Source organism: Octodon degus, unplaced genomic scaffold (genome assembly GCF_000260255.1).
Source record: "Octodon degus isolate 3935 unplaced genomic scaffold, OctDeg1.0 scaffold00209, whole genome shotgun sequence".
In the NCBI taxonomy this organism is placed as follows: Eukaryota; Metazoa; Chordata; class Mammalia; order Rodentia; family Octodontidae; genus Octodon; species Octodon degus.
Genome location: NW_004524785.1, coordinates 3,017,770 through 3,044,519, shown reverse-complemented (window position 1 = coordinate 3,044,519; position 26,750 = coordinate 3,017,770). Strand labels below are relative to the sequence as shown.

At 48.4% G+C, this 26,750-nt stretch overlaps 1 long non-coding RNA gene across 3 annotated transcripts in view; it reads left to right on the top strand.

Moving 5' to 3' along the window:
• LOC111813650 overlaps positions 1-26,750 on the top strand; it is a 60,810-nt gene that overhangs the window by 30,668 nt on the left and 3,392 nt on the right. For 2 of the 3 annotated variants that reach the window (XR_002818844.1, XR_002818843.1), the window contains exon 2: positions 10,623-10,700. This is a non-coding gene — a long non-coding RNA (uncharacterized LOC111813650). Of the gene's footprint in view, positions 1-8,843; positions 8,953-10,622; positions 10,701-26,750 lie in introns of those variants that run through there. The other variant, XR_002818842.1, reaches the window with a different exon arrangement.

The window sequence follows — 26,750 nt, the reverse complement described above, 5'->3', positions numbered from 1 at the left end:
TTATTTATTTTTGGCGATACCAGGGATTGAACTCAGGGCCTTGCGCTTGCCAGGCAAGCATTTATTCTACTGAGCTATCTCCCCAGCCCAAGAGTCTTATTTTTGGCTGAATTGGTATTTCTGTTAAAATATTCCTTACCCTTTCCTTCCTGTTTAACCTTCCTAAAATCCTCTCGTTAATTGGCCCTCTTTATTTCTGTGAGCCAATCACAATCTTTTGAAGTTTTTTCTTCGTTTTTTTGTTTTAACCTAGCTCTAGCAGGTTGCAGAGCTGCAGTCCGCCGGTCCCTGTGGGCTGGGCGGTATGGTCTAGTGAGAATCCTGGCCCTTGGGTCTCGATAGCAATTCAGCTGTGAGACAGCTTCCCGGCTGATCAGATGCGAGTGGTGGCAGTGTGCGAGCATACACCTGGGCTGGCCCTGGCCACACGGAGAAGTTGGCTATGAAAGGTACCAGTGGAGGTAGCGCTTTGATCTCTTCTTTCTGGGACCTCTCCGCTGCTTGACCGTGTGCCTTTGTGCCTGAAGCTGGCCTGAAGGAGTTCTCCTCCCCCAGTGTGTGTAGCCCCAGGCCAGAGTCATTCAGATTAATTCTCCCTGGTCAAATATTGGTGATTTTTAGGGGACCTTTCTGGCCTAGGTGAGTGTACTGTGAACTGTAGATTCTGCTTTGGCAGAAGTGATAACTGCAGTGCCTGTCAGTGAGGTAGGAGATTAGGCTGTGGCCAACCATTTGCACGAGTGGTAGACCCGAACATTAACGGGGTTCAAGAAAATACACAGGAAAATAATCCCCAAAGTCCTGCGCTGTTTCCAGTTCTCTTCACAAGAACTCAGCAGATTTTGGATAGGCCGGCCTGTATCTGATGCCACCCTGAGGACTGGGGGGTACAGACGGCATTTTCCTTGTCACCACTCTACTCTCTTTCACTGTGTCCCGCTCTAACCTGTAGGGTGTGTTTTTCCTATGTTTAATTGGCCTGTACTCACTCTGCAGAGCCTTCCTTTTCCTACTTTAAATGAAAGAAGAGTAAAATCTTACCTAAGTGACTATACTTATAATCGTATTAATTAACTATAGTTTAGCCTTCCTTTTACCCAGGTGCATTACTTCCTGGTTTTACTGTATACAAATTCCATTGAGAAGCTGGTTCCCTGGGCCACCCACTCGGTACCCCTTCTTTCACAGACAGCAGCTTTATTTTTCTCAATAAATACTTCCTACTCTTAACCTCCATTGTTTCTAGAATTCATTCTTCGATTTTAGAGAGCACAGCACGTCAGACATCTCAGAGGTTGGGAGTTACAGTTCCCTTATATTATTTAGATTATTGGGAGGTTGCGTATCATCCCTGTACTGCTCACCCAATATCAGGACGAGTCCCCAGGACCTGGTAACAATAAGAACTGTAGTTTTTGTTTGTTCACTGTCTTGCCTTAAGTCAGACCTGTGGTCACAGAATCATACTGCCACACCTCTTTTCTCACCAAGCTCAAAGTGAAGAGTGGACCCCCCCTTCTGCAGCAGAGGGGTGTGAGGCCTGGTGGGCTGGGGAAAGTTGCCACACAGTTGTCTCTTGCCTTTCTTTTCTTGTCTGTTCTGCGTATCCCCTGCTTCTGGGAGAGATACTTGCTCAGGTCTGCTGGTCCAGACTTCGCTGCGCCTGCTCTGCTCAGGAGGTGCTTTGGTTTCCTTTTCCCTGTCTCTAGTGCTGGGATGTGTGTTGGCTGGCTGGGTGCAGGCTCAGGCAACAGGGACTGATTTCCTCTGCTTACTGCTTTTATTACTAAATGCTTTTATCTTTTCAGGGCTCTCTCCTGCTGCTGTTTGCTGCTTTTTGCTGGCTCCTTTATTTTTATTTTCCAGACTTGCCTCAAATGCATCTTGATTTTGCATCTTTAGATGTTTAATGCTCTGTACTTTGTCAGTGATGATTTCCCTCAATTTGCAGGGTTTTATTTAGTTGCAGGTCTGTTTTGCAAGACTCTACTTTCTTTTCTTCCATCATTACATTTTAATATTTTCACGTTTCTGCTGTTTTGTAGAAATTTGTTTTTCTTTCTTTTTAAGAGGTTATAGTAAGAGGCCTTCGGTGCTTCCACTTTGGCTTCCCATATGTTTAATCATTTGTAGAGTCATGTGTTCATGGAGCAGAGAGCTCTTTTACGGATCCTTGCTCTTTCTGGAAGGCAGATCTGCCCAAAGCATCTTAGTGCGTAGCACCCTTTCTTGGCTCTTGTGAGATCAGCCCTTCAACACAGAGGATGTCTCTCCCTCTGTGTCTTCGCCCCTCCTCCCCCACTGTAGGCCGTGCTTCTTGGCCTCTGGCTTTATGACTCCTTTATCTGAGTCTCAAAAATTGATGAGATTTCCCCAAAGGGCTTTCATTTATATAGATTATATCAGCAATATTTGTTTTATTACTTATTGAGATAAAAAGATTAAAATATTTATTAAATTAGCCTATATAAGAGTAATAAATCCACTATATAACTTAAGTAGCATTTTAGTGAACAATAACTATTTCCAAAACGCATACATTTAGTAAGAGTGACATTGTCTGACTTAAAAAAGAAAATCTCTTTAACATCTGCCACAATGAAAGGCTGCTGGGCTCTCCTAAGTGCTTCTGTATTCCTTCTGTTGCAGCATGTTGTGTCTGGTGAACTATTCGCAGAAAATCCCACCTGACACGGATTGTAGTTGAGAGAGGGAGGAGTATTTAAGTACCCATTTCAGTTAATTGGGGACAGTCTTTGAAACTGCATTAGAATGTGACACCAGTAGTGTCTCAAGGCTTTGTTGCAGTGTGAGGTCGGAAACCTGTTGCAGGATGAGTTTACTGGTCTCTCATGGTCTTTTTTTTTTGTATTTTAGCAAAGGGTCTACAGGGTGTTCAGGGTCTCACTGCTAGACCAGACTCCTAGTGATCTGCCTGTTCACAGCCTCCCAAGTGCTGGAATTACAGGTACGCGCCACCGCGTCCTGTCTCACCATCTCAGTGCGCCCCAGCCGCGGGGCCAGCAGAGCAGACCCAGGAATCGAACCCCTGACCCCTGCACCTGCTTGCAGGAGCGTTAATCTGCTGAGCTATTTGGCTGGCCCTGTCATGGTCTTTGAAGGAATTTTTGTGCATGATTTTGTCAAAACATATGTTAGTTTTTTGGTCTATATTAAAATTTATTTATTTATTTATTTATTTATTTTTTGCAGAACCAGGGATTGAACTCAGGCCCTTGTGCTTGCCAAGGAAGCATTTATTCCACTGAGCCATCTCCCCGGCCCCTAAAATGTATTTAATATCAAAATTTAGAAAAGATGAAATAACACATTTGCTGTTGTTACTTCTGTTCTCACCTAAATATCTCGTAAGTATTGGGATGCTCTGGAGTTCACACTGCTTATTTTATTTTATTTATTTATTTTTTTGGCTCCAAATGCCTTCAGGGCAGGTTTGCTGGCTTGAGTTGTGGGGATCGAACCACAGCAACCTGAGCCTGACTGCTTTGTTGAAGCAGCCACTTAAAGAACTGAGCTAGGGGGCAAGTCCCCTTTATTTTATTTTTTGTGACTGGCTCAGCCTGCCCTTGGGGTAGGACTGGCGTGGCATGTGGTGCCAGGGATTGAACCCAGTCCCTGTGGTTGCCTGAGCTTGCTTAAGTACGAGATTTAGGCCACTGAACTATCTCACTGGCCTGACACATGCTTTATTTAAGTTTTTTAGCTTTTGTTCTCTTTTTGAGGCAGCGTCTCACTATGGGGTCAGGCTGGCCTTGAACTCACTGTGTAGCCAAAGCTGGCCTTGAACTTGCAGCAGTACACCTGCCTCAGTCTCCCAAGTGCTGGGATTACAGGCATGTACCACCACGCCTGGCTCCAGCATTTTACTATTTGCTTAAAGGTTCACATTTCACCTTTAGCAGCAGATGGCATTGGCTTTCCTTGGAATAGCAGAATACTGTGTTCCTTTTTGAGAGTGTTTAGTGCTTGTTGTAGAAACACATACACCAGAAAGTGTTTGTAAGTATCCCAATTTGAATACCCTTACTTCTTCTGTCAGACCTTCTTCCAAGTAAACACTGTCCCTGAGGAGCAGTGGCCAGTGCAGCCTGCAGCGCGGCCTCGTGAGTGCTCTTCTTTCTCAGAGCCTGTGGCGGGCGTGCTTGACGAGTTCTTAGCGTTAGTCACAGGGGACTTCGTGAAAAAGAGTGCTTGCGAGTTGATATTTGATGAAATGCTACTGCTTCATCGGGGGCATTCTTGGGTAAAATGGGCTTTACAGAAGAACGACTGTGCGTCTGTGGCAGTGGTGACTACCATGCATACTAGTACAGCCAGATTAGTACTACCTGTAGTTAGTCAGGCTGTACCCAGTACCGTACCGTCAGCCACTGCTTTGATTCATGCTATAGCATGAACCGTTTTATTGCTGTTGCTTTGTACTCTCAGTGCAAATGTCAGCACAGCTGAAGAACTTTTGGCCTTGCAGGGACCATTGTGAAAGCCACTGGATTAGACCAGGGCTTGCCATTCACGCGAACATGCAGGAGTCTCCTTTCCCGTGTCTCGGCTTCATGCCTTCTGTCCGTAGCACACATCTTCACCACCACCCTCTCTGTTCCTGTGTGCATGTACATAGTGCATATATGTACATAGTATACATGCACATATACATACATCCATGTTACATATGTATGTTACATGTGTATGTGTACCTGTGTGTGTCTGGGGGGTACTGGGAATAGAATCTGAGGGGTACTTCAGCACTGAACTACATCTCTAGCCCTTTCTAATTTTTTTTTAAATGTGTTTAGTACAGGGTCTACAGGGTCTCTTTACACAGATCGGACTCATACTGATCCTCCTGTTTTCAGCCTCCCCGTGCTGGGATCGTAGGCCACGCCCCATCTCTGTCAAGTTCTCAGCGTGCCCTGGGGATGGAACCCCGGTCCCTGCGCCTGCCTAAGCAGGTGCTTAGTTGGCTGAACTATCTGGCCGGCCCTCTTTCTCAGTTTGTAAACAGAGTCTTGTCGCATTGCCCAGGTGACCGTGGACTGGTGATGGTCGTGCCTGAGCCTTTCCAGGAGTGGCATCGTGGGCGCGGGCTCTGCCGAGCATGTCTGCGTCTGTTCTGTGCGGGTGTGTCACTCAGCTGCCAGGAGCTACGTTTGTGCATTGTTTTCTTCTGCTGCAGTGTGAGCCCGGTTTCGTATTTATTTTGGTGACAGGATCACAGTGTACCGTGCCTGGCTCAGGCAGTCCCTCTTGTTCATTGTTAGTGTCTGCATCATCATTATCAGCCCTGTCAGGGGCTCTGTAGGTACTTTTTGAACAGATGAAGAGCTTAGGCTCATCTTCCCACAATTTCACAAGAATATTGGTTTTCTGTGACATCAACAGGTGTTACCCAGGAGAGGATATGGGAATGTTCATACAGATTTTTAGTTGAAGGATCTTCTAGATTCTTCTTGTTTTCTCCTCAGTATAGGGGATTGGACCCAAGACCTCCTCACTGAGCTACAGTCTCATACCTTCTCTAATGTTTTATTTTGAGACAGAGTGTTGCTGATATATCCAGGCTGGGCCTGAACAAATGATCCTCCTGCCTCAGCCTCCCAGAGTGCTGGGCTCGCAGGTGTGCACACCACGTCCTGCTCTAGATTCTCTACTGTGTAATGTAGGAGGCCACAGAATGTAGCATTTCTTAGCCTTCCTTCTGTACTTTTAATGGTATAACTCACACAGTTAGGGTGCTCAGAATTTTCTTTAGGAAATAATTCTGTCTCTATTTGGCTTTTCCATTTTAACAGTGAGGAAACTTGCCTATTGTTCTTCTACAAATTTATACCTCCAATACTTGATGAATACCTCCTGTGGTTAGACACTGCTTGCTACATGTAGGAATAAAGTGACAAGTGGAAAGAAACAGACTTGGAAGTTGTTAATATTCTCTTCCTAGGTAGAGTGGGAGATACAATACCAGCACTCATCAGCTAATCACTGGAATTAGAAGTTGTGAGAATGGGGCTGGCGAGATAGCTCAGTGGACTAAAGCACCTGCTTAGGCAAGCTTAGGCAAGCACAGGGACTGTGGTTCCATCTGGGCACCACGTGCCACGCCAGTCCTGCCCCCAGGGAGGGCTGAGCCAGCCACGGAGTCTGGGTATAGTGGCACATGCTTGTAATCCCAACCCTGGGGAGGCTGAAAACAGGAGATTCACCATGAGTCTGAGCTGCGTAGTGAAACCCTGTAACAACCAAATACATTTAAAAAAGAAAGCAAAAGAAGTTGAAAGAGTGGTTCGTAGGAAGGTAAAAGAGTGCTAAATCACTTATGTTTTGGTTGGCCCATTTTGAAAGCTCTGCCTGGCCCATTTATGTCTTCCTTTCAGTACTGCTGCTTGCATTCCTGTACTGCAGATGGCTGGAGCTGAAGATTGTCAGCCATTTGCCAACCTTTATCATCCTAGAGTGTACCGTATCGAAGATAGCTTTTAAAACATGAATAGCCTCCACTTAGCATGTAGCACATAGTAGGTGCTGTATCTCTTGATGGGCCAAATAAAGAGTATATGAATGTGCTTAGAAAGATCAGGGGCCGAAGGATATGCCCAGTACTACTGTGGTCTTATCTCCCAGCACCCTGACTCCCTGTGCTGTTGTGGGAGGGCTCAAGCCTTGTGACTTGTGTTTTGTGTTCGTCTGCTCTGACGTATCCCCATGTTGGAGGGAATCATTGGCCCTTTCTTTCTTTCCCTGTAGGCAAAGCAAAATACAAAATGGAAAAATGTATCCTGTAGCATTGCCCACACATGGGGGAGAATCTTAACACATCACACTATTTATATGAATATGTTTAATCAAAGGATGTGCTGTTGATACAATTTTTTTTTTAATGTATTTAGTAGAGTCTGCGGGGTCTCACTGTAGTGATTGATCCTCCTGTTTTCAGCCTCCCAAGCACTGAGATTATAGGCAAGTTCCACCACGCCTGGTCTCAATGGTTGTCTCAGCACAGCATGCAGGGGATTGAACCCTGTCACTGAGTCAGCCTAAGCAGGTGCTTTAATCCGCTGAGCTATCTGGCTGGCCCAATACAATGAAATTGATCTTCTTGTGACCTGTGACTGCCTAGATAGATGATCATAGTTTTGGAACAGAATAGCTTTCGAGCGAGGACTTTTGTGAGAAGATTAGGCTAGTATTTAGTTTGAAATTTCATTCTGTGCAGTCACCTACAGTCCCTTCTTATGTGTCTGTTAACCTGTGCTTTTGCTTTTTGATGTGTGGCCGCAGCCTTCGGGCTGGATGAACTCCGGGAAGCATAAATTCTCCATTCCCCTTGTCTCTCTGTGGATAGATACACAGGAAGCATTTAGCATTTCAGGTTATCTTCTGGCTGGGGCTGTAGGCTTCTCCAGCCACCTCAAGCTCCAGTTACGGGTCTGAAAACTAAGAGGCTTTCGAGACACCCAGGCTTGAGCCAGAGTCGCTTAGAGAACAGCATGCATCTGGGTTGCTGAGTTTTCCCAGGTGTTGTTCTGAGACTGAATTAAGACAATTATCAGGGAGTTTTGGATCTCTTGATTTCATCTTTGTGATGCAGTTAGAGTTGCAGCAAATCATGAATTGCTAATATTTAAACTTTCTTTTCTTTGTAAAAATAATTCACACTAATTATAGAAATTTGGAAAAATATCAAAAGGCATAATGCTGAAAATTACCCATAATTCTGCTACTCAGAAATAATCACTGCAAACATTTTGTTCTATTTGCATGTATTTTATACATAATTAAGTGATTGTGTATAAATTTTGACTCTACTTTTTTCATTTAACTTATGAATACTTTCTCCTGAATTGAAAGCAGCACAGTACAGGGCGTGAATGAGTTTCCTGTAGCTGCTGTGACAAATTTCTATTAGCTAAGTGTAACCGCTTACCAGTCCAATTATGTACATACAGGATGACCAAAAATAGCATATTTTTTCATTAATTTTTGTAAGATAATATAACAGGGAATACATAAGCAATAATTGCATCAAATTATTGAATATAAGAATTGACTGCTTGACAGGACACCTGCCTGAGTGAAGCAGGGATAGTGAGTACCTAAGAACGTGCTGTGCCAGTGACGTTCGAGTAGTCGCCCAGGTAACTGTGAAGCACTTAAAGCAACAGCAACTTACTCCATCACAAGTACAGAGGCCAGCAGTCTAAAATCAAGGTGCAGGCCTGACTGTGCTTGCCTAGTAGAGGCTCCAGGAGAGTGTGTGTGGCACGCTTTCCCGGAGTATGATTGCTGTTGGCATCCCAAGGCCTGAGCACCACCATTCCGTTCTCTGTGTTCGCATTGCTTTCTTGTGTGGGTAGTCCCACCAAGATGATCAAGACTGTCTCGCCATGTCAAGCACACTAACTTAGCTGGGTAGTCCGTCGTATCGCTATAAAAGCTTCTTATCTTTGAAGGAGCTTGGGACCTCGCTGTTGCTGAGGATGGCGAAGGTACTTTTCAGGAGAGCTCTGGTTCCTGCCTTGAGCATTGCTTTCTGGCTGCAGTTCAGTTCCCTCCGCCTGCTGGCCCAGATCCTGCACCCCGCTGGCGTGGACTTTCTGGCTTCTACCACTGACCTCTGGACCTTTCCAGCACAGATCTGTGAAGCGGGCCTGCATGAGACACTGTTCCAGGCCTCCAGTTGGATTTGTGGGAGGCACTGTTATGGGCTCTAGGTCTTCAGCCGGACTCATGCAGGACATTACTGTGGGATCCAAGCCTTCAGCTGGAGTCTTTGGTCTTTAATGTGTGGACAGATTTCCTGCACTCTTTGTATATGATTCTTTGGATGATTTATTATAAAATAATCTTCAATAATGTGTCCTGTATTATATTGATGCCTGTGCAAAACCCCCAAACTACGACAACTGATTTGACAGTACTGTTTGATTCTACTGGGTTAGTCTCTCTTCCTTATTTTATGGCTGAGGAAACTGAGGCCCAGAGAAAGGCAATAGTATGCTGGGATCAGCGTAGCAGGCGCATCTGCTACTGAGACAGAGCTGGGTCTGGAGTGAGCAGACAGCTGAGCTGCTGTTGGGCTTGTTCCACAGGCCAGCTGGTGTCCCTGTCCCTGTTCTCTGCTCCACTAAGTGAAAGCTGAAGCTCCGCAAGCCCTGGGAGCATCAAACTGCTCAGCATGCCCAGAAACCTTCCTACAGCTGGCGAACTACACAGCAGCCAGAGGCCCTGGCCAAGGGTGGACACCCTGGCATCTAGCTGTGGACTCAACTTCCATCCCACCACTGCAGTCTTTGTGGTTTGAGTCAGATCTCTCTGGAGACCAATTTTAGCTATGTTTTCTGCATAGTAATTAATTATCTCCTAGGACATAAGACTTGACGACCTGTAGTCATCGTGGCTCAAACAGTGCTCAGTAGTATCTGAGCTCCTCAGCTTGGAATTCCTGGATTCGAAGAACTGACTTTTTTCCTGGCACTCTCTTTCACTTGCTTTATCTCTGAGCTGTACCAGAACCACTGCTTTCTAGCCAGAGGGGCTGGAGGTTAGATTTTGAAGACCTACAGCAAGTGAGTTCATGATTGACCGGCCCAAGAGCTAATGGGATAGAGGCTGGCCATATGGCTTGAAGCTCTCCATGTGGAGAAGTGTTTATCTTTACTAACATAGAACATAAAAGCAACATAGCGGCTGGTAGCAGGTGCCAGTGTGTGGCCAAGTCTTCCAGCCCAGGTGAGCCACCAGGTGTCTGTAGCCACATAAACAAACCCAGCAAGAACAGAAGAAAAAGTGCCGACCTAGGTAGCACCAACTGCCTACCAGAGCGGGGGTAAATGAAATGTTTATTCTTTAACACAGTAAACAAAGAAGAAAGAAAAACCAGCACAGTAAGCCAAGACTTACCTTTGTGCTGTTATGATAGGTTTATACTGTTACTCAGTTGTTCCTTGCTTGCAGTAGACTTCAGATTCTCCTGTCTTGGTATTTTCAATGAAATTCTTAGTTTGTTGTGTTACATATTATCTTTGCATTGTGAGCCTTCTCCCCACTCTGGGGTCTGAGTATATATCTTAATATTTAATGCCACTAGGATTTTATGAGTTTGTTTGTTGGTTCTTCATTCTGGTTCTCACACAACTCTCCTTTTTTCTCCAGTGTCCTGGGACAGTGAGTCAGGAGCCCACAGGACTTTCTCTCGTGTTTTAGTTTGCCCAAGGCTTTCTAATCTCCATTCCTTCACTCTCTACTTCAGTTTCTTTTACTAGACCCACCCCTTGATCTGTCACTTTTAAATCCATGATCATTGCTTATAGAAAACTGGAATGCTGTCGTGTCAGGTTAAAGCCCTAGGAGTACAGGGAGCAGCGCTTGCGCAGCCTGCTGGGAGCTGGAGCGGGAAGGCTGGTTGCCAGCTGCCTGCCGCAGGGCTGTGTTGGGCTGGGTGCTGAGCATGGTGACTGGTCTCCTTCCCCCACCAGGCAGTTGGGGAAGGGAGCCGCATGGCTGTCCTCTCAGCAGGGGCAGGCAGGGGTCTCCGAAGGGGTCAGTGGAGGGCCAGCGCCCTTCCGCAGGTCTCTGTTATACCTCTTCTTCTAATTTCTCAACAGGAATAACTCAAGTCACCTTTATTGGAAATAAATTTGCTGAAATTATTGAAACAGCGTTTCTTGAATTTGAAGAAAAAGGTAAAAATCCTCTAATAAGGGAAGCTCTTCTCCGGGGAGGGATCACTGTTCCTAAAATTCTGCAGTCATGCCCAGGCGCATAGCTAATATTTTAGCCTCTACCTGGTGGCCAAGTTTTCCAGTTAATTCCCCGAACTCGTTGTCAGATGCCTGCCCCAGTCACCCGTGTCTCCAGCTGTGGCTGATGTTGAATGGGGTTTGACAAAGAGGGCATGGCAGGTAGCACTTGGGTCTCTGTGATTGTGGCCTCTCCAGGACCCCTCCTCCTTCCAGGTGGGCATTCAGGCTGCTTCAAGAGTGAAGACATGCATCTTTACACAGCTCCCTGCCACCAGCCCTTTGCTATAAATGCACTAGTCCGAAGGTCACTGTTCTCCGTGTCTGTGTGCTCCGTAGGTCCCCTAGAAGTGCCTCACTCGTCCTTCGGTTTTCTTGGTCACCACCCTCTTGGAAGCGTTGTCCAGCCTTCCCACCCAACAGTGACCCAGCTGTCTGTTACGTGTGTAGTGGGCTTTTTCTTTGCAGGGTACTAATGTGCACGTTGCCAGATTTCCTTTTCTCTCCAGTCCTGGGAAGCAGGGCTGGCCTGAGCGATCACTTCCCATTTTCAGAAACAAGCTCAGATGCTGAAAGTTTTGCTTGCGGCCCCTGCAGTGTGAATTGAATGTGTTTTTTCCCCCTTCCCTTTACCAGCTTGGTCCTTCTCTTTGGAATCTGTGACAAGTTTCTGGGCCGCAAACCTGGATGCACTGTCCCTTACTGGTCCCCTTGTTCTTTTTAGGGGGGAGGGTCTTAACCTTCTTTTGAGACATGCAGTCTTACCCTCTTGCTTTTGAGACATGCAGTCTTACCCTCTCAGGAAGCTTTCTTGTATAAGCAGATGTCTCCTTCCTGAGACCTGCCAGCCAGTTTTGAGACAGTCCTTCTCCCTTAGGGCTCACTTAAATATAGGAGATTTAATTGCTTTACTCAGTGCTGAATTGTCTTACTATGTGAGTACACTGGAAGACACTAAACAGGAATTTGATCATCTTAATGTAGCTGTAGCTGGTGGTGCTTCTCCCCCCTTCCCCCTTTAAATAATTGCAAATGATTCTATCAGTCAAGGTGGCAGAGCACATTAGAATTGCCATGTGGAATTGTTTAGTTAAATGTTATTTTTTTTTTAAAATGGCTCAACTTTAAATTAGAAAGCAGATTGTCAACTGACATTTTGATTTGCCCTTTGAGGATGGAATTGGAAAATAGAGCCATTATCAGAAACTGGATTCTAATCCAGAAGGAGGCTTATTAAGTTAAGAGCAGAGCTTTCAGTGAACCATTGTTTCCTGGAGGAGGTTGTCCTTTCTGGACTCTTGTGTTGGGAGAATTTTTTTTTTTTTTTTTTTTTTTGGAACCGGGGATTTTTTTTTTTTTTTTTTGGAACCGGGGATTGAACTCAGATCCTTGCATTTGCCAGTCAAGTGCTTATCCTACTGAGCCATCTCCCCGGCCTGGGAGAACTTTTTTGTATCTGATCTTGAATCAACATTTATGGGAGACTCTGACCTGGAGTCCCTCAAATAGAATGGTTTCCCAGGGTGTGGCAGGGCTTAAGACCACACACGCTATGTTGGGGACCCTTGAAACACCAATATATAAAAGAAAATCGAATTCATTCTATTATGCTATAATTTGAAGATACTGTCAGGCTTCAGGCTGCCAGCTGTGGCTTGATGCACATAGTATTTTATTATTAAGGTTATTGTTTTAATCACAGAACTGGTGTCTGTGTTACTGTGGATCATAAGAGAAGCAGGCTGCTTAGATCCTAGCTGAGCTTGGCCCCGGGAGCTCCTCTGGCGGTCACACCCTCCTTGAGCTGGCACCACAAGGGGATGAGGGGCATGACTGGCATTGAGGCCAGCTCCCAGCCCCGTCGTTCCACATTTACCTTTCTCCTGGGTCCTCTCCCATTGTCGCGGGGGAGGGTAGCACTTGCTCCTGGTAGAGTCCTGGCAGTTGTATCTTGTAATTAAAGAAAACAAGGGGGTTCTGTCTGAGCACCTTTTCTGCATGCTGTGTTGAGGCAAGAGGTGGGGAGCGTCTAAATCTGGAGAGAAGAGCTGGGAGGCATCACCCCAGCCTCTGCTTCTCTGGCTGGAGGGAGCCAGCCCAAGCGCTCAGACTGTCTCTGTCCTGCTCAGAGCTGGTGCTCACAAGAGAACGCTGCTGCCTGTGCGGCTGCTTGGGAAGGAAGGTCCTCCCTTCCCTTGCGCTACTCAGCAGCTCTAGAGTGCTGCTCCAGTTAGCTTACTTCTCCTCCTCCTCCTCCAGTATTCCAGGGTTTCACCTGGCTGCCAGCTCTCTCAGCCCTGCGAGTGCCTGTGTACCCCGATGTCCTCACAGAGCTGCTTACCTGTTGCCTTAAATGAATCTTCTGGAGTGGCATAAGCGTGCAGGCTGCCCCCAGTCCATCTTCCACCGTCTGCATACTTTATACCTTTTCCACACATCCCCAGCCCTGTTGTTACTTTTTTATTTTGAGACATGGTCTTTCTAAGCCACTGAATTTCCCAGGCTGGCCCTAAACTTGTGGTCATCCTGCTACAGCCTCGCAGAGTGCTAGGATTCAGTCATAAACCTCTATGCCTGGCTGCTTTTTATATTTCTTCCCTGTAGCAGTTAGCAAACTGGAGAATCACCTGAGCACTTCAGGCTTAATGTATCAAAGTTTACCTCCTGCTCTGCAGTCCCTCCTCCTCGTCCTAGAACCTGGGGACTCGGTTACTTCTAATAGCCACTGTCCTGCTGGAAGGCTGGGCGCTCTGTGCCCTGTAAATTACTTGTCCTTTCCTGGTCCCTCGGAGCCCGAACGCTCTGGCTTGGAGTTCTCGCAAATCTTGGGAGCAGCACTTTAGTACAGTGTCAGCTGAAGCTTGAATTTGTGGCAGTTCCTAACTGGTACAAAGCTGGACGTTTTGCTATCAGTTGCTGTTAGTGGGGCTGGGGAGATGGCTCAGTGGAATAAGCGCTTCCCTGACAAGCGCACGGGCCTGAATTCAATCCCCAGTTCCGCTTTAAAAAAAAAAAAAAATCAATTGCTGTTAGCTTAGTTTTCTTTATTAGTTTATTTACACTTGGTTGATTGATAACCTTGTGGTACAGAGGAATGTACCACAGGCTGGGGAGTGGAGAGCTACCTGATGTTGGGTGACTGAGACGGGGAGGGTCAGGGAACCCAGACTTCTGGCTTGGGCCACAGAACTGAGAGGAGTGGGACAGTGGCAGTCAGCGAGCAGAGTGCAGAAAGGTGAGCACACTGGGAAGACAGCACTTGTGCAGTTTGTTCTCCCACTGTTTGTGGACAGAAGCATGGTCAGGGGCTGGGTGAGCTTAGCACACACACACACACACAGCCCTGAAGCCAGGCCACGTCAGCACCACCTCACGTTGGAGTGGGAAGCCATGGGGGCTTTTGAGTTAGAACACTGACATCAGCCTTTGGTTAGTGAAATCCTTCAGACTGGAGATTGAGGGATCCCTTGAGTGACAGTCCACAGGGTTGCAGCAGCAGCAGCAGCAGCAGCAGCAGCAGCAGCGTGAATTACAGGTACCTGGTGCGTGTAGTACAGGTTCTGGAGTCATCAGAGAAGCAGAGTGCTCAGCCCTCAGTGAACTGTCAAGCATGTGTGGGTGGGCTGCAGTGGGGGAGAGAGTTGAGGCCAGCGGGGAAGGCCCTCCCTTTTCTGGGTGACTGGGTTGCTTAGCCAGCAGTGGCCCCCCACCGATCTGAGTAGATCAAGGCCATGACAACCCGGAAAATGAACCTGCCGGTGAGCGTAGGGCAGGATCGATAAACATTATCTTCAGTGTACGGAAGCCTCTTGTTCTGTGCTTTTTGCCCAAATTATCCTCATTGACTGTTCAGTTTGGTGAATAAATTGAAAGTTCAACAAAAACGAAAGTGTTTAAATTAAAGAACAAATATTTATTGCTTTGTTACTAACAAGCCAACTCCAACACTCAAGTTCATTGTTAATTAATAAACTCATTCTCTTCCCCTTACCCCAGAACTCACCTTAGGCAACTCCGGAGACCACTGGCTCACTATTATGTAAATATTTGATAGCAGCTTAGCTTACTCCCCTACTTTTTGCAGAATATTTGGATTTTGCCAGCAATCAGAAGCCTGCAGTGAAGTGCAAATGATAGGCTTGGAGACACTGCAGTGAGTTCTGGATCCCAGCTCCCTCTGCCTGCCTGCCTGCCATGGCCACCTCGCTGTCCTTGAAACTTCAGGCTGTTCCTGCCTGGTGGCCTTGTTTTCCCCATGTCCTTCCCGGCCCCACCCTTCCCTCCGTGTCCTCCCTGTTTGCCTGCATCTTCCTGGCAGGCATCTGCTGTCCAGGCAGGCAGGCAGGCAGTCCTGGCGGTGCCCTCTCGTCCCCTCCTCTTGCTGTGCACTGCTTTGCCTTCCCAGTGCTTCACATCCTAACGTCTTACATTACTCCTCGTCTGTCTCCCTCAGTGGACTGACTATGCACTCCATAAGATTGGGAACTTTGCCTGCTTCTTGTCCTGCCCCCACTGCCAGGATGGAGTACCTAGCATATCACGTGTGCCTTGTGTTTGGTGAATAGTGAATGATCTGCTGGACCAGTCAATTAATCAATCTGTCTGTGTATCGCAACAGTTCATCAGTGTGGCCTGTGGTCGGTGCTCAGGAAGTGTCTGAATGTGTGAATTAGTGAGTGAGTCTGTGTGTGATTAGTCCCTAGTGCTTCGGTGCTCAGCAGGCATTTGTTGAGTGAGTGAATGAGTGAGCATGCTTCCCCGCCTTTCTCTAGGACCCCAGTTTGTTTATTGGAGGAAGGCCTAGATGTACAGTTTTGGTACATAGGATTGCTCTTCCTTTTCCTTAGTATGTCTGCCATCTGCCAGGCTCTGTAATTAACCTACTATAATTTAGCTTTGAGATGAATTCTCATTCTAAAGAGGCTGTAAACAGCTAGTACTTCTGATGTCTTGGCTTTGATGAAGTTTGTGCCTAAAGAGAGGCGAGGTCTGTGTCGATGTTGGGACTGGGTGCTGCTTTTCCACACAGCCACAGGAGTGGGGCACAGGCCGACAGGTTCTCGTGCTGTTGAGTCTCCCTGTTTCTGGGGTGTACTGTAGCCTGTGCCAGTGTGGGGACAGAGCCACTGGGTGAGTGCAGTGACCTTCCTCGAGGGTCACATTGTATCCAAAGATTGGGGGGGGAAGACATTGGAGAAATATGAAAATACGGATATTTGTTGGAGAATTCAGTATAGCTTAGTAGTTAAGGGCAGGCTTTGGAGCCAGACTGTGTGCATTTGACTTTGCCCTGCCACCTGCGCTTGTGTGGTCACAGTCACGTAGCCTCCAGCCTGGCTTTCACCGGCTGAGGCAGTGGAGCCAGCAGCATGAGGATGTGGTCAGGGGTCAGTGACAGCCCGGGAGGCTTCTGCAATGTGTGTACTTCATGGATAAACAAGGCTAGTGTCTTCTGTGATTGCTTGGCATTTTCAGATAACAGAGGAGACATTGAAAGTTTATTTTTACGCTGGCTGTCTCCAGACTCGGCCTCTGGAGATGGGTAGCCATTCACCTCTGCGTATGTTAGACGGAAAAGTTCGAGAAGGTACACTTGTCTCAAACACAGTGATGCGTCCAGTTGGCGTGCATGCTTGTATGAGTTCGTCTTCCACCTGCCTGAGCCTTGAGCTGTCATAGAGTTGAACTGTCATTAAAAGATGAGTAAATTAGTGGTGCTTACTTGGGTGCCTGTTGCCTTACAGTACCTAAGTGCAAAGCAGATGAAGTTGAGGGCGCCTTGAGGCTTGGTTAAAGAGTTACCATGTAAGGAGTGACAGTGCTTGGAAGAGCTTTTGACTTTCCTGAGCACTTTCACGTGTGGTACTTCCGTTTTATTCTTATAACAGTCTATTCATCAAGGTAGAGGAGACCGTCAAGTGGAGAGACCTCAGCGTCGCTAGGGTCCGTGTCTTCGCTGCACTGGTGCATTTCCTCTGCTGCAGGCTGCTTGTGTTCCAGGCTTTGCTTTGTCTCTACGGAAGTCAAGAGCACCTGGTCATAAAGGCAGTCGGTGCAGACTGTTTGCTTGTAACTGCTGCCCGCTGGTTCACAGTGTGTCTCACGGTGTGTCTTCGAGAGCCACAGCTAGATCCAGCGCTTCTCCAACATGCAGCTCATACCCTTCTGGATGAGGGTGTACACAGACTTCTGGACCTGATGTTTCCACAGCCTGCCTGTGCATATGATTTAACCATTAAATGTATCGCAGCCGTGAAATATAGCCCCTACTGGTAGCAGGCCTTTGAGCCCAGTAGTTTTGAAGTGGTGGTCTCATAGCTCAGTGGACTAAGCTCCTGTTTAGGCAAGCACAGGGGTCAGGGTTTGATTCCTGGCACTACGTGCTGTGCCAGCCCCACCCCTGGGCACGCTGAGCTGGTGACTGAATCCAGGTGTGGTGGCACGCTCCTGTAATCCCAGCGCTGGGGAGGCTGAAAACAGGATTATCAGTGTGAGTCCGAGCTGCCTCATGAGACCCTACACACACACACACACACACACACACACACACACCCCAAAAAAATCCTAAAGTGGTGGTCTCAACTTATTGACTGATTGCTGCTAATTATTCTTTAGTGTTTTAAAGTAGTGTTTTTAAGAAAAACATAATGCCACAAAACAGAGTACATAAGAGAATAATTTTTATAAATCTTTGATTTTAGTTTACTGTGTATGCTATTAGTAATTACATTTTTTTCCTCTATAATGTAACTTTCAAAAGCCATTGTTGGGCAAGGGTGAAGGAGCACTAGCTTATTAGCATGTGCAAGGTTCATCCCCAGCCCAGGGGAATGGAAAAGGAAAACCACCATCTTGGATCCTTTTATAGACACTTCAGGTTAGTTGAATCAAAAGTTACTTCCTTTTCTTCCTTCAGTCATCTCTGTGCTTTCTGCGGCTGAATTGCTGCAGCTCAGGTAAAGACAGAGCTGCTGCGCTTGAGGTCGCCCAGTGTTATGAGGTCTCACTGCACTGTACGGAAGGGCCCTGCCTTCCTTACAGGACCATTGGGAGCAAGGTCCACTCAAAGCCGAGCTTCCCCCGGGGAGCTTCCTGCACTCTCAGCCCGTCCTGGGAAGGCAGGCTGGAAGAGTATCCTTGGCGTTGTTTCTGGAAAGAGTGTACAGGTCCAGCCTGCGTTCACAGGGGCTTCAGTCTGCAGAAAGTGCTGACCCTAGACATATTCTCAAAGGCAGGGAAGGCATCTGATCATAAGTTGGCCTGAGATACAGGACAGTAACTGAACTGAAAAGGAGGGACTGGGGCTCAGTGATTTTCAGCGGTCTAAGTGCCTGCCTGGCAAGCGCAAGGAGCCAGGTTTGATCACTGGTACCACAGGCTGTGCCAGCCCTGCACCAGGTCAGCCACTTAAGCCAGGTGTGGTGGTGCATGCCTGTAATCCCAGCACCACCAGGGATGTTGAGACAGGAGAATCACTGAGTCCATACTGCGTAGCGAAACCCTATAACTAATAAATAAATAAAATCTTTAAAAAAAAGTAGAATTGAGAATCAAAAGGGGCCAGGGAGATGGCTCAGTGCAATAAGTGCTTGCCTGGCAAGCTTGACAAGGGCCTGAGTTCAATCCCCAGTTCTGCCAAAAAAACCAAACAAACAAAAAAAACCCCTGAGAATCTAGCAGTGCTTTCTGATTCTCTCCACTATGTGTTGGGGACGGGGACAGAGAGTGTAGGTGAGGAGAATTCCTGGGACTGGCCACTGGAGTTTTTGGCCATCAGCAGTGTGACAAGTGCCAGGACCTCTGCCTTGATCTTCCTCTGGCTTTGGCTTTAGAGCCCCACGAAACCCAGCCCTAGGCAAGTTTACCCCACCCAGCCTGTGCCATGGATGCCAGCTCGACCAGCCTTGCTGGGTAGAAGACGCACATCTCCTACTCAAGGTGGACCCTGTGCCGTGGGCCTGGCACTGCAGCCCGTGGTGCCTTCCTGCCCCACCTGGGCAGCAGTTTCATGACGTCTCTCTCTTAGATTTCCGGTCTCCTCCCCCCCCCCCTTAAGCTGATCTCCACATAGTAATTCTTTTCACACGTATTTTGTCATCACTCTATGATAATGACTGTACTGAGAGCTAATAGTTAATATTGTACATAATACTCTGTTCTTTTTAGGTAAGAAATCTAAGGCATCAGAGTAAGGGAACGGCCTGTAGTCACAGGAGGGGAACTCGGGCCTGCACAGTCCCGAGGAGGGGTGCGCACTCCCTGCCTTGGCCTGCGTCCCTCCCGCCTCTTGTGCCACAGCTGCTCGCACAGGGCTGTGACCTGCTGGTGCCAAGTCGGCGGGTCTGTCCTTTCTTCCCTCAGGTCACCTTCACTTGGTGTCACAGACCCCGCAGCCTGCCTTCCTTTCTGCTGACACTCCTTTCCGGTCTCTTTCTGGTGCCTCTTAGCTCCCCAAATGCAACGTGACCGCCATGCCTCATGGTGTCGTCCCACACGTGGTCCGTGTTGCTTGTTTTTTGGTACCAGGAATTGAAGGTCTAAGAGGTTGAGGCCAGGGTTCCCGAGTCCAGAACTGCCTGGATGGGACTGGCAGCCTTACAGGTCTGCATGTACAGCTCCATGTGCTGCCTTTCCTGTGAAGGAGGCTGCTGGGTAACACACAGAGCTGCTTTGAGGAGGAAATGAGTAATGCCCGGGAAGCCCTTTGCAAAGCCCCGTCTGCCAAAGCACGGCTACCTACCGAATTTATTGAGAGCCCTAGAGCTTATCATGTTACCCAAAGGTTCTTTGGGCTTGGATTTTTATTTAGGGATAGCAGATATTACCACTATCAGCTTACATATTTTCCTTTCCTTTCTGCCCTTGGTATAAGGGAGGGATGTGTGTGCGTGTGCGTGTGTGTGTGTGTGTGTGTCTGTCTGTCTGTGTCTGTCTGGAGCCTCCGGCCAGCAGGTCTAGTTGAGCTTCCCACACCTCTGGCCTGCCAGCAGCAGGGGGCAGTGGAGCTAGCCCTGTGCTGCCATCGCTGTTGCTTCCTGTGCAAGTTCCTGGGGAAGGTACTTATGTTATCAGCAGGCACTTGGCTGGTGTCAGGAGTCCCATCTTGCACAGTTCTCTGGCAGCCTGCCTGTCCCCTGCCCCCACTCTCTGCAGCAGACTGCAGGGAAGTGGTTGCTGGCCCATAATGGCTAAATACCAGGGACATAAAATGAAGCAAGCACACTTGATGAGACACCGGGCCGCTGTTCTCAAGAGTGAATTTATGGGCAGCTTCCCTGGGTTCATGGCGTGAAGCATGGCGCGGTTTGGCCCACTAATGTTTTGTGGTGTGGTGGTGACGCAGCTACAAGAAGAGTCGGTGGAGATCTCCCCATACAGACCCTTCTCACTTATATTCTTGATTTTGAGGTGGGAGAAAGCACACCATTTTCTTAGACACCTTCAAAGATCTTTTCTGAAGAATAGAGAGCCTTGGCACTTTAGAAAGGAAAACACTGTTGCGAATAGGCCAGCACTCTGCCCCCTGGGCCTGGTTACTGTAGTCGAATTGACTGTGCTGTGGGATGTAATTGACACAACCTGCAGTGACTTAACATAGGCTCCAGGTGAAGCTGTTCTTGGCAGGCATACCTCCAGCAGCTCAGGCCGCCCTGGGTCCCTCACTGCCGTTGGCCTTGGCAGTAGTGATGGCCGAGAGAGGTGCATTTCTCCTGGGGAGCTTTGGAGCAGCTCGGCCTGCGCTGAGAATTCAAGCAGGACGCAGCATACACTGTAAGCTGAGGTGACTGCCCAGCCCAGGGTGTGCATGCGGCAGTTCCTGCCAGGATCCACGCGAGTCTGCCTGACATTGAGGAACAGGCTTTATCTGCTGCCGGGGGAGGCAGGTTTGTGGTCTCTTATGCCTCTGGAGCTCATGGGTAAGAATGCCATGGATGTGTTAGCAGTACCCCTGATCCAAAGGCTTTTTAGGGAATATTCCTGGCCACTGGGAAGCGGTGGTGTGGAATAAGATGAGTATGGCCTCTGAGCCAGTTTAGTTGGAATCCTGATAGGTAGTGCGATTTAGAAAGCAGTACCTCGGGCTGGTGAGGTAGCTTAGTGGACTAAAGCACCTGCTTAGGCAAGCTTAGGCAAAGTGCTGGACTGCAGTTTGATCCCCGGCACCACATGTCATGCTAGCCCTGCCCCCCGGGTGGGCTGGGCTGGCCAGAGTTGGGTGTGGTGGTGCACACCTGTAATCACAGCACGTAGGGGGCTGAAAGCAGGAGGATCACCACGAGTCCGAGCTATGTGGTGAAACCCTGTAACAACCAAATAATTAAAAAACACACACACACAAAAAAAAACAAATGAAAAAAGAAAGCAGTACCTGCTACCATGGTAGGTAAGAAGCACCATAAAGTAATAACAAGGTGGGCAGTTTGGAATCAGGTCTAAGTTCACTTGCTCATTCAATAAGTAATGTGTGGTTTGGGATTTTACTAGAGTTGGGATTTTACTGGTTTCCTAATAGTCTTTGATTTGGGGCAAATCAGTATACTTTTATGAATCTGTTTCTTCATATAAAAATAAAGTACCAATCTTGTATGGCTGATGAGAATGAAATAAGTGGTACCTAGGTTATTGTTATGGGATTTCCTATTCTAATTCTAGTTAGTTGCTTGAGAGAAAATGCTTATCTTAAATTAGTCCAATTTTCATACTCGATCCAGCAGGTGTGTGTTGTACATCCATCATGTGGAAAGCAACTTGCCAATCCCAGGAGAGTATTGATATCAGCAGGACATTTGTAGTCCCTGAGAAGAGTGCCTGGGGGGGGTCTGAGGCCTGCCTAGTTAGGCAGTGGCTGTAGAACGGGCATAGGCTGAGTCCTGAGAAAGCATGCAGGAGGGAGCCACTGCTTCTGCCTGAGAGGCTTGTGGAAGCTGTGTGGTAAGGTTGGCCAGAGATGAGAACTGGATGACGCCATGCAGAGGGGTGTCCAGCAGAGGCACTGCGTCAGCGGAGGCCCAGGTGTTGAACAGGCCCAGGTGCTGAGCGCAGGGAGCACAGGTGTTTCGGCAGCAGTGGGTAACGTGGGGTAATGAGACTGGAAGGAGCCAGTGAGCCTGGGCTGTGAGGGCTTGGAGTCCTCAACGTGTGAGCTGAGCGTGTGATCCAGACACTTCAGGAGGGCAGAGTGCGCGCTTGTCCTGGGTGGGGCACGTGCAGCGCTGTCAGGAAGAGAGTGAGGTGTGGCGCTCTTAGCATCTTTCTGGTGGCTAAATTAAAATAATAAAATGGTGAAGTTAATTAATTTTGACATACCTATTTCATCTAATCCTATATAGAGAGAATTTTATCATTTAAATATGTAATCAATATAAAAACTATATTTTACATCCCTTTTTGGTACTAAACCTTTGAAGTCTTTTTTTTTTTTGTTGTTTGTTTTTGTTCATGTATTTAGCACAGGGCCTACAGGGTCTCACTACACAGATCGTACTTGGAATAATCCTCCCATTTTCAGCCTCCCAAGTGCTGGGATTACAGAGACGTGCCACCACGCCCAGTCTCAGTCACCATCTCTGCATACCCTGGGGGTGGGGCTGGCCCAGCGCTCCAGGGACAGCCTGTTGGTGTGTATTTTGTACAACAGTACAGCTCACTTTGGTCACAACTGCATTTCAAAGGCTCACTAGCATCAGACCTGGGGTGTAATCACATCTTGAATGTGAAGCCTGTCTTCAGTAGCTGGACCCAGCCTTCTCCTAGCAAATCTTTGAGCAAATCTGCCAAACAGCTAATGAGTAACAGAAGCAAAAGAAAAACTGGGGATGCCATCACTCATGGAGCATGTAATATGAGAAGGAAGGAAGGGGAGGGAGGGAGGAGAAAGAAAGAGAAAGTAAGAATTCCTGGTATTCTGGTGTGTACAATTCTTGGTATCTGTCCCGAACAGCGGGTCAGTCAACGAAGGTCACCTGGGGGAGGAGCGGGGAATTGAAGAGGGGGCAAAGGACAGGAGATGCGAGAAACGGAGACAAGACAGGATTCTGATCAAGTCCCGTTTATTCAGGGGAGGAGCTGGGTATATATAGTGGAGGCATAGGGAAATGACGTCAGCGGGTAGAAGGCGCGAGTAACTAGGCAACCGGCTATGACTGGAAGTCCCACCTCCTGGGCATAGCGGGAGACTTATGGGAAATAGGCAAGGTGAGAAGGACCATAAACTTAACTCAGCAGGGGAATAGAATGGATACCGGTTAATGGCCTCCAACATCTGTCCCCACTGGACAAACTTTTCTCTGGATAGTGAGTTTCTGGGCGCTGTTTATTGAAGATCTAGGCACTGGTAGTTTAAATGATATGTTTTGAACTTTTCCGTAATGCTATAGGGTAGTTTTGTTTTCTTCCCACTTAACAGAGGAGGGAAAGCAGGTTACAAAGGATTGGATCCTTGCCCAAGCCTGTGAAACTAAATGTGGCCCAGCTGAGCCCCCAGTCTGCTTTGAGTCTGTGCTCTCACTCTCCTTGTGGCTGATTCCCCAGTAGGGCCCAACTCTGTACGTCATGGTCTTCAGGTTGGAAAGAAGTACAGTACATACAGAAGTTGCATGTGTAACACCGTACTATACATGGCTATTGTAGACTAGTCAGAGGAGAATTATAAACTGAAAAGCTTATGTGTTGAACAGTGTGAGTCTCCCCAACATCTCTGCCCTCCCCAGTCTTCCTTCACAGCCGTGCAGCCTCTTGGAATGTTCTAGTACTCACCAGTTGCCATGGGCTCTCGGGGGTGGGGTGGACACAGACATGAGAATTGGGCGGAACTCAGGCGCCTGTGAAGTTTCCATTGCCTTGATTAGGGATTCTGAGGCAGTGAGGTAAACAGATCATGGTTGTAAGGTTACACAGTTAGAACTCAGGTGGTGGCCTCAGCTTCCAGCTGCCCAGGCTGCTTGCCGGGAACTAGCCTGAGTGAGCTGTGTGAGCTTCACTTTATTTTCTGTCTGCGCGGGGTAGTGAGCAGTGAAACGGCCTGAAGTGTGTAGAGGGCGGGAGGCCACGTGGGGTGTGCACAGGGGACGCTGCCTCTTCAGACTTCAGACAGCAGCGGCTTGACTGCTGGCCCTGCTGTGCCCTTGTTTGTGACAGAGTCGGAGCTTTGGGCAGCTTGTAGTAGAGCCAGAGTCTTTTTGTCAGGTTCAGTGTCACGTACTGAGACTCACTGCAGCCACCTCAAGGGAAAAAGAGATGTTTGTTGTACACAGAAACCTGTCATGTGTATGGAGCTGGGCCCGGTAGAGATTGGACCACAAAGGTGAGTGACGCTCGTGCTTTCATCTCTCCCGGAGTCTTCTGCACAGGCCCTGAATGTCTTCCCTGGTGCCTGCGTCTGCATCACTTGTCCAGCTTCAGTGCCTGCGACTCTTTTTGTTTTGTTTTGTTCTTCCTAGGGGCTTGCTATATACTTCAGGCTAGCCTTGAGCTCACTGTGTAACCCATGCTGGCCTCAGACTGAGTGCACCACCACACCCGGCTCTGAAACTCCTGATACAGAGACCACTTTGCCCCAGCTTCTTTTTGAGACAAGCTGTGTCTTCAGAGGTCCTAGCATAAGCCAGCTGTGCCTGGCCCAGTCATGGGGTAAGGTCATCCTCGGAGGGAAAGAGGTGGACAGCGTCAGCCTCGGGACAAATGCGGCTCACTAACTGCTTTTCTCCTCCAAGATGGTCATTGCATGCCCTTCCCCTCACTCAGGTGGCCTTGCACCTCCCAAACTAAGCCACAGCCTTCTCCCATTTCATTATTTGACAAAAGCCTGGCTCCTTGCTTTATTTTTATTTTTACGTTATTATTTTTCTTTCTTTCTTTTTTTTTTGCTGACTCACCCCGGTGAACTTTCCCCTTCCTTGCTTGTGCGCTTCGTCTTTCCTCTCTCCTAGGCGCATCCCACACCTCGAGCGCTCATCCTCCTGCGGGTGCTCCTGCCCTTAGCATTGGGCTTTTCTCCCATTTTACTAGACCCCTGAAAGGCCTTCTGGTTTCTCTCTTTACTTAAAATCAGAAAACCTCTTAAGCGGCGCATGCTGTTTCAGCGGGTCATGGAGCCAAGCGTCTGTCCTGTGCTGTGGAGAGGCTGGCACGCCAACCATGTCTTCCGAGCTGCCAGAATATTAAGGCGCTAGGGCCAGAACACGAGGCACCTGTTTCCTGAGCGCGTTTGGCTGGTGCTTTTGCCACCGCGGAACTTTTTCAATGCTGGAGGCCAAGCGTTCACTTGTTTTCTGTTACAAACTCTTCCTCTTGGACAAGTAACCATCTGCAGCCACATGCACTCTTCCCTGTCTGAGCGCCCTCCCCCACCACACACGTCCTCCGCTACTTTGCCGAGTCCTGTAGGAACTACTGTGTCCTCACTTCAGCATCTCAGCAGCGCCCCCTGCTGCCCGTGGTGCCACATTCTCCTTTTCCTTCTCTGCCTCTCCTCCGGTCTCTAACTGGCCTTTCCTTACTGGGTAGTTGGCTGTCAGGGTGCTGCGGGCACGCTTGGGCCCCTTTCTCTGCTTTAACCTGCCACAGTGGTCTCACCAGGTCCCACAGCTGATGGTTTCCAGGTGGAGAGCTTCAGCCCAGACCCAGCGCCTGACTGCTTCAGACAGTTCTGTGCTGCCGAGAGTTCCCACAGCGATGTCCCGGAGGCATCCTCATGCATGGACAGGTGTGAGCAGTGGCTCCCGCCTGCCCCATGTCCCCTTCCCATCATTGTCCTCCAGTAGGGTTACTGCCTGTCCCGTGGCCCAGTTCCATGCCTTAGACTCATCTTTAGGACCCCCATTTCCCACTGGCCTTGGTGGCTCCATCACAGAGGCCTATCTGTTGCGTCTCCATCACCTCAGAGCCACTCCCTGCCCAGCCTGTTGCCACCTCCTAGACTGTTCCAGAGCTCCCTTTCATTCCTCAGGACCCGCTGTCCACTGATGAGCCAGAAGGAGCATCTTGAAGTTCCTGTGGTGCAGTTGGTTGGCGCTTGGTACTTACATAAAACTTGCATCTCCATGTGTGAAAGCCCTTAAGTGCCTTGTGCTGTCTTGCAGTGAAGCTTCATTCCTCACTATGGCCTCTGAGGCCCTGGAGGACTTGGCTGTGCTTCCCTGGGAGTCTCTGGCCCTCTTCTGGTCCTCTCAGTCCTGCAGTAAATTAGTTCCCCCCTGGTTCAGGCACTTATGTTCTGACTGGTGCTCTTCCCAGGTCCCCTCCTGACCAGTCTCTCTTCATACAGGGGACCCCTCCTCAGTTGTCATCTCGAAAGCACTTTCCCCAGATTGCTGTCCCCTGCCCTGTGGGTGAACAAGAACAGGGAGGATGCCCACCGTGGGCTGATGGCGAACCCCAGACCTAAACTGCATTGGTACCTTAAAGTCTGACCAGACTTGCAACATGCCCAGCAATTCACGGCTTTTTTCTGAGCACCTGGAAACTTCTGAATGCATCTTAGAAATGTCAAGAGTTGGCCATGATGGAGGCTGGTGCTTTTGAATGTCAGCATCCAAAGCACATGTGTGGGAGGATGCGACAACAGTTTAAGGAACAGGTGAAAACCAGGCCCAGCACTGTTAGCCGGAGCAGCAGAGTGCTTGTTCATGTGGGACCCATGTTGCTGCCTGTACCTGTAAGGCCCTGTGGAAGACAGCTGTGGGGTCTGACGGGCTTTAGCTCCACATAAAAGGCCAAGAGTCAGAGTGCTGTTAATGACTTGCTTTTTAACTAACTTGGAGGCAGTGTCCAGAAGAGGATGGACTGTAGTGTGTTGTCCCTTGCTCATTTTGAAGCCGTGTCTGCCTTTACAGGCTGGGGGACCTTTGGCAAAGCACTTCTCTTTTGTCCTTTGGGTTCTTCCTCTGCACTGGGGATGATAAAGCCTCTGCATCAAATTTATAGGACAGCTGAGGTCAGTTCTAGTGGTACCTTCCCTGACTACAGCCTCAAGTGTGTGGTCTTGTGAGGGTG